At 45.8% G+C, this 10,748-nt stretch overlaps 1 non-coding gene across 1 annotated transcript; it reads left to right on the top strand.

The window, feature by feature from the left end:
- Positions 1–646: 646 nt before the first annotated feature.
- On the top strand, positions 647–748 carry LOC125390669 (U6 spliceosomal RNA). The gene has a single exon (XR_007228842.1). It is a non-coding gene; the product is annotated as a U6 spliceosomal RNA (small nuclear RNA).
- Positions 749–10,748: the final 10,000 nt, after the last annotated feature.

Raw genomic sequence — 10,748 nt, 5'->3', positions numbered from 1 at the left:
ACCCTCTTGAAAAACATTTATTTCAAAGGAGAGCTCCTAAACAGAGTGTCTCAAAGGCCTCACGCTCAAAAAAATTCTCTTAGGGAAGAGTTTTTCCAGGCTCGGCCACCCCGGGTCAGGCTACATTCTGAACCAGCAGTAGAAGGTTTCATCATTCATATGGTACTGGTTTTGACATCATGCAAGTCAGAAGACTTAGAGGGCCGTGGGGATTTGTATCAAGCTTCCAGAAGCTTTTAAGGACAGGCACCGTGTACCTGAGCTGCGTTCTCAGCATGCAGTCCGGTTGAACTGTTCACAAAGCTGCAAACTGAAGGTTGGGTTATAACGGATACCCCAGGCTATTAGAAGCGCTAAGAAGATGGATATCTGCCAAGCAGCTCTCCAGGCACATGGTGGAGCCAGCCAAGAAAGAGGTCGCACATGCCACAGGAGGCGGGGCCACAGTGACAAGGCCACAGAGCCCACTGAAACTCAGCAGACGGCACCAGGAGCCTCAGATGTTGGACCTGGAGTTGTCAGATTCGGTCGCCTGGCTCTGTTGGCCACGCTCTGGTCTGATCCTTCCTTGCGGTCTATATTCCTTTTTGGAAGGGCAATACTTCCTCTGTACCATTTTATACTGAAAATAAATAGCTGAGAACTTGTTTTTTCCAGGGACTCAGGTAAAGACTGCCTTGACACAGAGAAGATCAGCATGGCCCTGAGCAAGGATGACTCACAAATTCGTGAAGTTCACACTTTGCTTTCGCAGTCTCCTGTGCATCCTTAATGCTCAGGGATTAACCAGTGTCATCAAACAGAAGCCGAAGGATAATGACGTCACTCAGCTCAAGAAGAATGCAGACACCCTGTGGGACATCCAAAAGTACCTAAAAGACCTGGGACTGCCAGGTCCTAGGCTAGAGAAATCCCAAATCTACAGTGTGATAGCCATGAACCTTCAGTCTTCAACCTTGTTCATGGGTCAGTTTGCTTCTTCCCTGATGTGATATGCGCTCACAGATCAAAGCCCAGCCTTGTTTGATGCTTGCAGTATGAGCTCTTTTTTTAAAAAAAAAATTTATTTATTTATTATGTATACAATATTCTGTCTGTGTGTATGCCTGCAGGCCAGAAGAGGGCACCAGACCTCATTACAGATGGTTGTGAGCCACCATGTGGTTGCCGGGAATTGAACTCAAGACCTTTGGAAGAGCAGGCAATGCTCTTAACCACTGAGCCATCTCTCCAGCCCCAGTATGAGCTCTTGAACAAATAATGGTAGGTAACTACTGCAATGTGAAGGAAGAAAGGAGAAGAAGAGGAGGAAAAGAAGAAACTGTCTTGAATCTTAGTCTCTGCAGATCTTTGAACAGTTGGAATTTTAAGACTATGGAAATTTTTGAAGTTGATTTGGCATTATGACATGGCTATGTGCATACAGGAACCATGGGCAGAATGTTATGGTTTAGTGTGAGTCTCTCCAACACTTGTTTCCTAGCAGGTGGTGGTGGTGTTTTCGAAGCTTGCAGACAGTAGGTAGGGCCAAGCTGGAGGAAGTAAGCCATTGGAGTAGGGTCCTGGGGTAGGGACTTGGCTATCACTTTCTACTCCAGGCTGTTTCCTGATCCAGATGGTCCTCAAACTGGACAATACCCTCAAGTCACTGAGCAAAATAAATCGATCCCTGAGAACAAACAAAACCCTTAAGAAGGAAAAAATGATTATTTCACACTTTCCTGGCTCTAACAGCTTGGGTTAAGAAGGCTCACAATATGAGCAAAGGGGTCAAGACCATGATGGATACCCACAGAAACAGCTGACCTGAGCTAGTGGGAGCTCACCAACTCCAGACTAATAGTGGGGGAACCAAACTAGGACCAAACTAGGCCCTCTGAAAGTGAGTGACAGTTGTGTGACTTGGGCAGTCTGTGGGGCCATTGTCAGTGGGACCAGGATTTACCCCTATTGCTTGAACTGACTTTTTGAGCCCATTCTCTTTGGAGGGAGGGCTCAGCAGAGATATAGGGGGTAGCCGTGGTCCTACCTCAAAGTGATGTGTCAGACATTGTTGACTCCCCATGGGAAGCCTTACCCTCTCTGAGGGGTGGATTGGGGATGGAGAAGGTGAGGAGAGGGGGAGAGCGAGAACTGGGATAGGTATGTAAAATGAGAAAAGATTGTTTAAAAAATAAATAAAAAATATTTTTTTTAAAAACTCTGACAATATTCTGATGTGTCACATGCCTACAGCGTATTGGTGTTTTTTACTTGGATCTTAGAACATTGTTCCAACTGAAATGTACCATGACTGGGTTCTTCTCCAGCCATGTCTATTTAGGATCTTAAATGACTCTCCTCCTTGTACGTGCATCTCTTTGTTTAGATTTGGAAAGTTTTCTACTATAACGTCATGCATAGATTTCTGCGCTTTAGTTTTCTCAGCTCCTCCTCCCAGGCAGTGGCTCCTTAGGTCTGGTCTTAGTTGTGTCCCTTGGTTCCTGGAGGTTGTGGTCACACTTGTCCTAGTCTTTCTGTGGTTGTGACAAACACCATGAGCAAAAGCAACCACGGAGGAAAGTTTAGTTTGACTTAAACATTCAGGTCACAGTCTGTCTTTGAGGGAGGGGTGGTCAGTGATGGAACCAAGCAGAAGCCAAGCACGGAAGGATGCTGCTTCATGCTCATTCTAAGCCTTTTGTTCTTTTCTAAAGCTGAGATGATGATATCATTTCCCCTGATGTGGAGTTCCCCTTTGTATGCTGTGAGTACCATTGGTTAAAAAAGGACTGCTTTGGGCCTATTGCAGTGCAGAATAGGGCAAGGCGGGAATTCCAAGCAGATAGAGGAGAGAGTAGGCAAAGAGAAGCCATGGAGCTGCCGGAGGAGAGATGCCAGCTGCTACCCAGAACCTTACTGGTAAATCATGAGTCTCGTGGTAAAGTACAGAATAATAGAAATGGGTTAATTTAAGGTATAAGAATTAGCCAATGAGAAGCACAAGCTCATGGGCCAAGCAGTGTTGTAATAATACAGTTTCTGTATGGTTATTTCCTGTTTGGGTGGCAAGGGACGAACGAGCAGCCTCTGCCTACATTCCCCCTTAGCTTTCCTCCCTCCAACCCCTTGCATGCACATCCCACCCCACCAAATTCATGGCCTCTTTTTGTTGGTGGTGGTGGTTGCGTTGCTCAGCCTGTTTAATGTTACTTGTATATATGTTTCCAGGGCTGACCAATCTGGGTGCTCTTCCCTGGGGAAGACTGTTTCTCCCTCTCGGCACTCGTCAGTTGTCTGTGGTTCTTTGACAGTGCCCTTCTTACACAGGAGCTATGATTTGTTGGCAGCCATGTTGCTTCGGTGATTTCTGTTTCTAATGCCTCTGTGTATCAATCTGAACATCCACTGGCCCGGACGCTTCCAAGTTGTATTTCAGTATCTTCTCAGTAAGCAACACGTTTTTGAGGGTCCACTCACAGAAGAGGAAATTAACCATGACAACAGCAACAAGAATAACCAGCGTAAGATGCAGAAATATGCTTAAAACCACTCAAAGTCCACTTAGACAGCATAGTGACTACAGGCCGGAAACAGCAACAGGATGTACGCTATCAAGGTAAAAAGTACTTTGAGTAAATACAGAAATAGAAGTAAATACAGAAATAGAAAAAAATGAAATTAAGGAAGGAAGTATGTAGGGAGCCGCCTGGATGTGGCCTTGGCCAGATAGTGCCAGCACTCCTACAGCCTGGAGGTATACATATCCTTTGATGTTGCCGCCTTAGGCCGGTGTGCTGGAGCCTTGTTTTGCATTTCAAGAGACTCGGTCTCCTGACCTGTCCCGTGGCCTTGGATCCTAGTAGAATGGCATCAACCAATCAGCATTCGAGCCTCTCACCCTAGAAAAGCGGCTGTCTTTGGATTTTTCGCTCTCTCTCGTCATCCCTGTTCCCCATTCCCCCTTTCAAGCAAGGAGCTCTAATAAATTGTGATTGAGAAGGATTCTTGATTTTGTGACCGTCCATTCCTGCTGGTCAGGGAGCGCGTCACATTTTGGTGCTGAAAACCGGGACGCCGGATTTGAACAAGCCAAGGAGGGAGCAGAATTCAGAACTCAACACAAAGAGCGGTGACTGACGTCAGGAAATCCTCCAGATGTAAGCTGATTGCTAAGGCTGGTCCAGAGTGGTAATGTGTGCATTTGTTCTTCTCTGTTGCTTTGGGTTGCGCTGTGATTAACCAGGTGGTGAGTGCCTTTGCTGCTGCGACTACAGCTCTAGTCAAAAGTAAAACTAAGTCCGCAGTAGATCAAGCAGCATTTTTCTAAAAGGACTTCCTTGTAAGTAAAAAGGAGGTTTTTTTCTTTAGCCCAGGGGGTAAGTGCGCACCATGGGCAATTCTTATGGAGCCAGTTCGAACCCCAGGGAGATTTATCGCTCAATCCAGGCACTTTTGCGACAGCGTGATTTAAAGATCTCTTCTAGCACTGTCGCTAACATTGTAAAAGACATTATTGATGTCTCACCTTGGTTTGCAGCTTCAGGTGACCTAACTTTACCATCTTGGAATAAGCTAGGCAGGGATTTGGAACAAGCAGAAGGAAATATTGGGAGAGGCACACTTCCTTTTTGGAGGATGGTGCGGGACTGCTTGAAGGAAGAACGTAATATAGAGATATTAAAACAGGGTCGCAAGGCATTACAGAAACATCAGGACAGCTTTTCAGAATCAGATCAGAAGGAGGAACAAGAGTGTAGGCCTAGAAAGAAAAAGGAAAAATTAAAAGATAAGGATCCGGAAATAAAAAAAGGAGAAAAGGGGAAGAGAAGCCCCATAGCTTTAGTAGTGAAAGAATTTGTAGATTTAGATTTATCAGAGGAGGAAGAACAAATAGAGGAAGCAGCTGCAAGATCCGAGAAAGAGCAGCAAGGTAGCCGGAGGCGGGGCGATGTTGATGTGTTTACTACAAAGGGCAGAAGAGACGAGGCGCCAGTTCCTGCTGCCCTCCCCCCATCCGCCCCTCCACCCATGTACCAGCAGGTAGCTACAGAAGGTCACAGCTTCATAGGAAGGCAAACTTGGTCGCAACTGGCTGCTGCCTTTCCTGTTTTTGAGGAGCCACAGAATTACAATAGGTGGTATGAACCAATCCCATACAGACAGCTGAAGGATTTGGTTGAAGCTGCGAGAAATTATGGAGCAAATGCCAGTTATACAATCGCATTATTGAGAAGGATTGTTACAGTAGCACTGACTCCTACAGACTGGCAGGAGATTGCAAGAGCAGCTCTTCCAGCAGGGCAGTTCCTGGATTTTAAATCTATAGTCCAGGACAAGGCTCAGACCCAAGAGCGCATTAACATACAAAGTGGCCACCCAGAGTGGACGGCTGATATGCTTCTTGGACAGGGGGCATTTGCTGGAAATCAGAATCATTATCCTTGGGAGGTTTATAGGCAGGTTAGTGAGATTCATTATAGAGCATGGAAATCACTCCCTAATAAAGGTGAAACAGCTGGTAACCTAACCAAGATTATTCAAGGTGCTGCAGAGCCATTCTCTGATTATGTGGCTAGGATGACAGAGGCAGCTGAAAGAATGTTTGGGAATTTAGATATTTCATTGCCTTTTGTCCAGCAAATAATATTTGAGCAGAGCACCAAGGAATGTCAAAGAGCAATAGGTCCAGTAAAGGGAAAGGGATTAGAAGCCTGGATCAAAGCCTGCCGTGAAGTTGGGGGGCCTCTAACCAATGCAGGGCTGGCGGCTGCTGTGCTTGCTGCTGCCAGAGGTGTCAGAGGAGATAAGGGAAAGGCATGCTTTAAATGTGGACAGTTGGGGCATTTCAAAAAACAATGTCCCAATAGTCATAATGCCTCAGATTCTTCAGGGCTCTCAGCTGCAACATCGCAGAGGCAGCCAGACATTTGTCCCAGATGCAAGAAAGGGAAACATTGGGCTAATGAGTGCAGATCAGTTAGGGATATAAATGGACAACTTATTCCTATGCCTATTCAGTCATTGTCAAAAAACGGATTGAGGGGCCCATGCACCCAGGGCCCAAAAATATTTGGGGCAATTCAGAACACGATGGCAGTCCCCGAGATGACTCCATCGTCCCAACAAGAAGGGCAGCCAAAGGCTCCGGAGGGCTGGACCTCTGTGCCACCTCCAAACTGCTATTAACTCAGGATATGGGAGTTCAGGTCATAGAAACTGACGTGTTTGGGCCATTAGAAAAAGATAATGTTGGCATAGTCTTGGGACATTCATCCTCAATTATGAAAGGCCTGATAGTCCATCCTGGAGTCATAGACCCTGCCTATGAAGGCTGCATTAAAATTCTTTGCCATTCTCCATACGGGGTAGTTTCCATCGCCCCAGGAGACAGAATAGCTCAACTCTTAGTTCTGCCTTCAGGGCGTAATAAGCTTCCAGCGGAGGGGCTTGTCTTAAAGGACAAAAGCCTTGCTCCCATGGGAGTAGATTTGGCTTGTTTATCCTTGGAGCTTGATCAGCGACCAATCTTAAATTTAGAAATAGAAGGAAAGATTTTTTCAGGCCTAGTGGATACTGGAGCAGATAAAAGTATCATCAGATCCCAAGCATGGCCAAAACGCTGGCCCTTACAACAGGCCTCCCAGTCCCTTCAAGGGCTGGGGTATGCACAAACACCGCATATAAGTGCTAAGGAGTTAGTCTGGAGAACAGAAGATCAGAGAGGGACTTTTCAGCCTTTTGTGGTTGATTTGCCCATCAACCTATGGGGCAGGGATGTGCAGTCTCAAATGAGATTGAGACTTACAAATGATTATTCTGATACCAGTAAGCAAATGATGGCACGTCAGGGCTATGTTCCCAATAAGGGACTTGGTAAATGTCTCCAAGGTAGACAGAATCCTATTGAGACTGTCTCCAAGTTAGATAGAAAAGGCTTGGGTTTTTCATAGGGGCCACTGAAGCTGTAGCTTCCACACAAAAGACATTGCCCATCCCTTGGCTAGTAGATAAGCCGGTATGGGTCCCTCAGTGGCCCCTTTCCTTGGAAAAGCTGGAAGCTGCAAGACAATTAGTACAAGAACAGTTAGAACTAGGACATTTAGAACATTCTGTATCGCGTTGGAATACGCCTATTTTTGTGATTAAAAAGGCTTCTGGAGGTTGGAGGTTACTGCATGACCTTAGGGCAGTCAATGCTCAGATGCAGGTCATGGGCCCAGCCCAGCAGGGTCTTCCATTGCTTTCAGCAATACCAAAGAATTGGCCTGTAATTTCCTTGGACATCAAGGACTGTTTCTTTTCAATTCCCGTGTGTCCCCAGGACCGGGAAAGGTTTGCATTTACTCTTCCATCTGTTAACAATGAGCAACCCAATGCTCGGTTTCAATGGAAAACTTTGCCTCAGGGAATGGCCAATAGCGCCCTCATATGTCAGTTATATGTAGATGCAGCATTGAGTCCTGTTAGGAGACAATTTCCTACGGTAAAAATTGTTCACTACATGGATGATTTATTATTATCTGCCCCACATCAGGAGACCCTGAAGGAAGTTTTCCAAAAGGTTACATCCCTTTTGGAGGAGCAAGGACTCCACATAGCCTCAAATAAAGTACAAACATCTTCGATGGTGAAAATTTTGGGGACTATAATCACCCCTGAAAGCATCAGGCCTCAGAAAGTGCTTATTCGCACCCATCACCTTAAAACTCTTAATGATTTCCAGCAGTTGCTGGGAGATATAAATTGGATTAGAGGATATCTAAATATACCTCGATCTGAGCTCTTGCCTTTATTTTCCATCTTAGAAGGCAATCCTGATATCTGTTCACCTAGAGCCATGACCCCGGCTGCAATGCAGGCCCTTAAGAGGGTAGAATCTGCTATTACTACAGCTCAATTACAGCGAGTGAATCCATCCTTACCAATTTTGCTATGCATTCTCAAAACAAAAAATTATCCCACTGGAGTGTTATGGCAAGATGGACCCCTCTGGTGGATGCATGGAAATTCCATAGGAGCAAGATCTGTTCAATATTATCCAGAATTGGTGGCTGGCCAAGCATTAATGGGAATAAAGCTTTGCTTAGCCCACTTTGCGAGAATGCCTGACAAGTTGATAATTCCCTATACGAGGGAACAGGTAGAAGTTTTGACAGCCACAGTAGATGGCTGGGCTATCCTGCTTTGTGCATTCCCTAATGTTATTGACAATCATGTGCCAAGGCACCCCTTAATAAATTTTGTGGAGAAAAATTTGGTGTATTTTCCCAGGATTACCTCACCCCACCCATTAGAAGGAGCCTTAACTATCTATACAGATGGCTCAAAGACCGGAAAAGGGGCTCTGGTGGCAGGAAATGCTAAACCTGTGGTCTTTCAATTTCGGCCTGATTCCCCCCAAGTCACTGAGTGCTTGGTGGTTTTGGAGGTGTTTCAGAGATTTCTTGAGCCATTTAATTTAATTTCAGATTCACAATATGTGGTCAATGCTGTGGCCTCTCTTGAGGTTGCAGCCTCAATTCGCAGCTCAAGTACAGTGTCTAATATTCTTTTACAAATACAAAAACATATTTTAAAAAGAGAAAATCCCTTTTATGTTGCTCATATTCGAGCCCATTCTCTCTTGCCAGGACCTATGGCAGAGGCTAATGCTCAAGCTGATGGTGCTACTCGAGCACTCGCCCTTGTGGCTACAGATTCACTCCAGCTAGCTAGAGATTTCCATCAACTTTATCATGTTCCAGCGAATACACTTCGCTTAAAGTTTAAGATCTCTAGGGAAAATGCCAGGAGGATAGTAAAAGCCTGTCCCTCCTGCGTGACCATGTTACATCCCCCACATATTGGGGTAAATCCCAGGGGGTTAAAGCCAAACTCACTCTGGCAAATGGATGTGACTCACATCTCGGAGTTTGGCAGACAAAAGTATGTTCATGTGTCGGTGGACACATGCTCTGGAATAATTCATGCCACCCCACTGGCAGGGGAAAAGGTAACTCATGTAAAAATGCATTGCTTAGAGGCCTGGGCAGCTTGGGGAAAGCCAAGTCGTTTAAAAACCGACAATGGCCCAGCATATGCCTCACAGGGCTTTAAAGCCTTTTGCAAGCAATTACAAGTTGAACATACCACTGGCCTACCATACAATCCTCAAAGCCAGGGTATCGTAGAAAGAGCAAATAGAAATTTAAAGGAAATTTTGCGAAAGCAAAAAGGGGGAATAGCTATAGCAGCTTCCCCCAGAGAAAGGATTTCTCTTGCACTCTTTACACTTAATTTTTTAATTCAAAATATTGCTGGAAAAACAGCAGCAGACAGGCATGCCCTGTTTGAAAGCTCTACAGAGCAAGATTTGGTCATGTGGAAGGATGTATTGATTAATAAATGGTGTGGACCGGATCAGGTAATTACCAGATCCAGGGGAGCAATTTGCATTTTCCCTCAGAATCGTGAAGATCCAATCTGGGTGCCAACGAGACTGACAAGAGAAATAAAGAAGAAAGATGATCCAGTGGATGCTGAGTGTCCTGCTGTGGAAGATTCGTGCGGAGGCAGCAGTGATGACCCTCTGGGCGGTGTCAAGAGCAACTGTTTCACGTTATCACCTTGAGCAGCACCCTGTGCAACCTCTTATCTCTTAACAATTTTCTGACTGACTCTATTCTGCCTTTCTCCCTCCTTGGGGATGGGTGGGAGCTGAGATATCCTTGGCATGCTGTGTCTAGGTGGAAGTGCTGTATGTCTTTGATTGGTGTGCTACCTGCTAGCCCAAGTGAGGAGGGACAAGGTCTTTGTGGCACAAGCCTTGGCAGTCTTGGAATGTGTATCCTCACCCCAGGTTTGGCTTTCAGCCTCAAAAGAGCTCACAGGCAATTAGCCATGCATAGCCTTTGCACCCTCTAGGGACCAGATAGTCCCACGGCACAGAGGAAGGTATGCATAGGCGGAGGGTGTGCAGACACAGCCCTAGCACTCCCAGGGAAGTAATTGTCCCATTGCACGGGAAGGGTGTGTCTTGCTTTTCTTTTCTTTAATCAGTCCACACATCATGAGGTGGGGACCAGATTGGAAAATAGTTTTGCCTTATTGCTCTAAAAGACAATAAAAGGAGGAGCTGTAGGGAGCCGCCTGGATGTGGCCTTGGCCAGATAGTGCCAGCACTCCTACAGCCTGGAGGTATACATATCCTTTGATGTTGCCGCCTTAGGCCGGTGTGCTGGAGCCTTGTTTTGCATTTCAAGAGACTCGGTCTCCTGACCTGTCCCGTGGCCTTGGATCCTAGTAGAATGGCATCAACCAATCAGCATTCGAGCCTCTCACCCTAGAAAAGCGGCTGTCTTTGGATTTTTCGCTCTCTCTCGTCATCCCTGTTCCCCATTCCCCCTTTCAAGCAAGGAGCTCTAATAAATTGTGATTGAGAAGGATTCTTGATTTTGTGACCGTCCATTCCTGCTGGTCAGGGAGCGCGTCACAGAAGTAGAGGGAAAAGAAAACAAAGAAGGGCATATAAATAAAAGAAAGAAAGGCCAGGCATGGTTACTAGGTCCTTAATCCCAGCACTCAGGAGGCAGAGGCAGGCAATCTCTGTAAATTCAAGGTTATGCTGGCCTATACAGGAAGCTCCATGCCAATCAATCAGGGATATATTAACATAGTGAGATCCTGTTTTATCTCACTATAGGAAAGGGGGGGGTGAGAGAAAAATGCCCTGAAGAGAAGGGGTTAAAAGCAAGAGAACATTACCAATAATGAGAGAATTCATAACC

Source organism: Myodes glareolus, chromosome 13 (genome assembly GCF_982192425.1).
Source record: "Myodes glareolus chromosome 13, mMyoGla1.1, whole genome shotgun sequence".
NCBI lineage: Eukaryota > Metazoa > Chordata > Mammalia > Rodentia > Cricetidae > Myodes > Myodes glareolus.
This window is presented reverse-complemented; position numbering and strand designations above follow the sequence as displayed.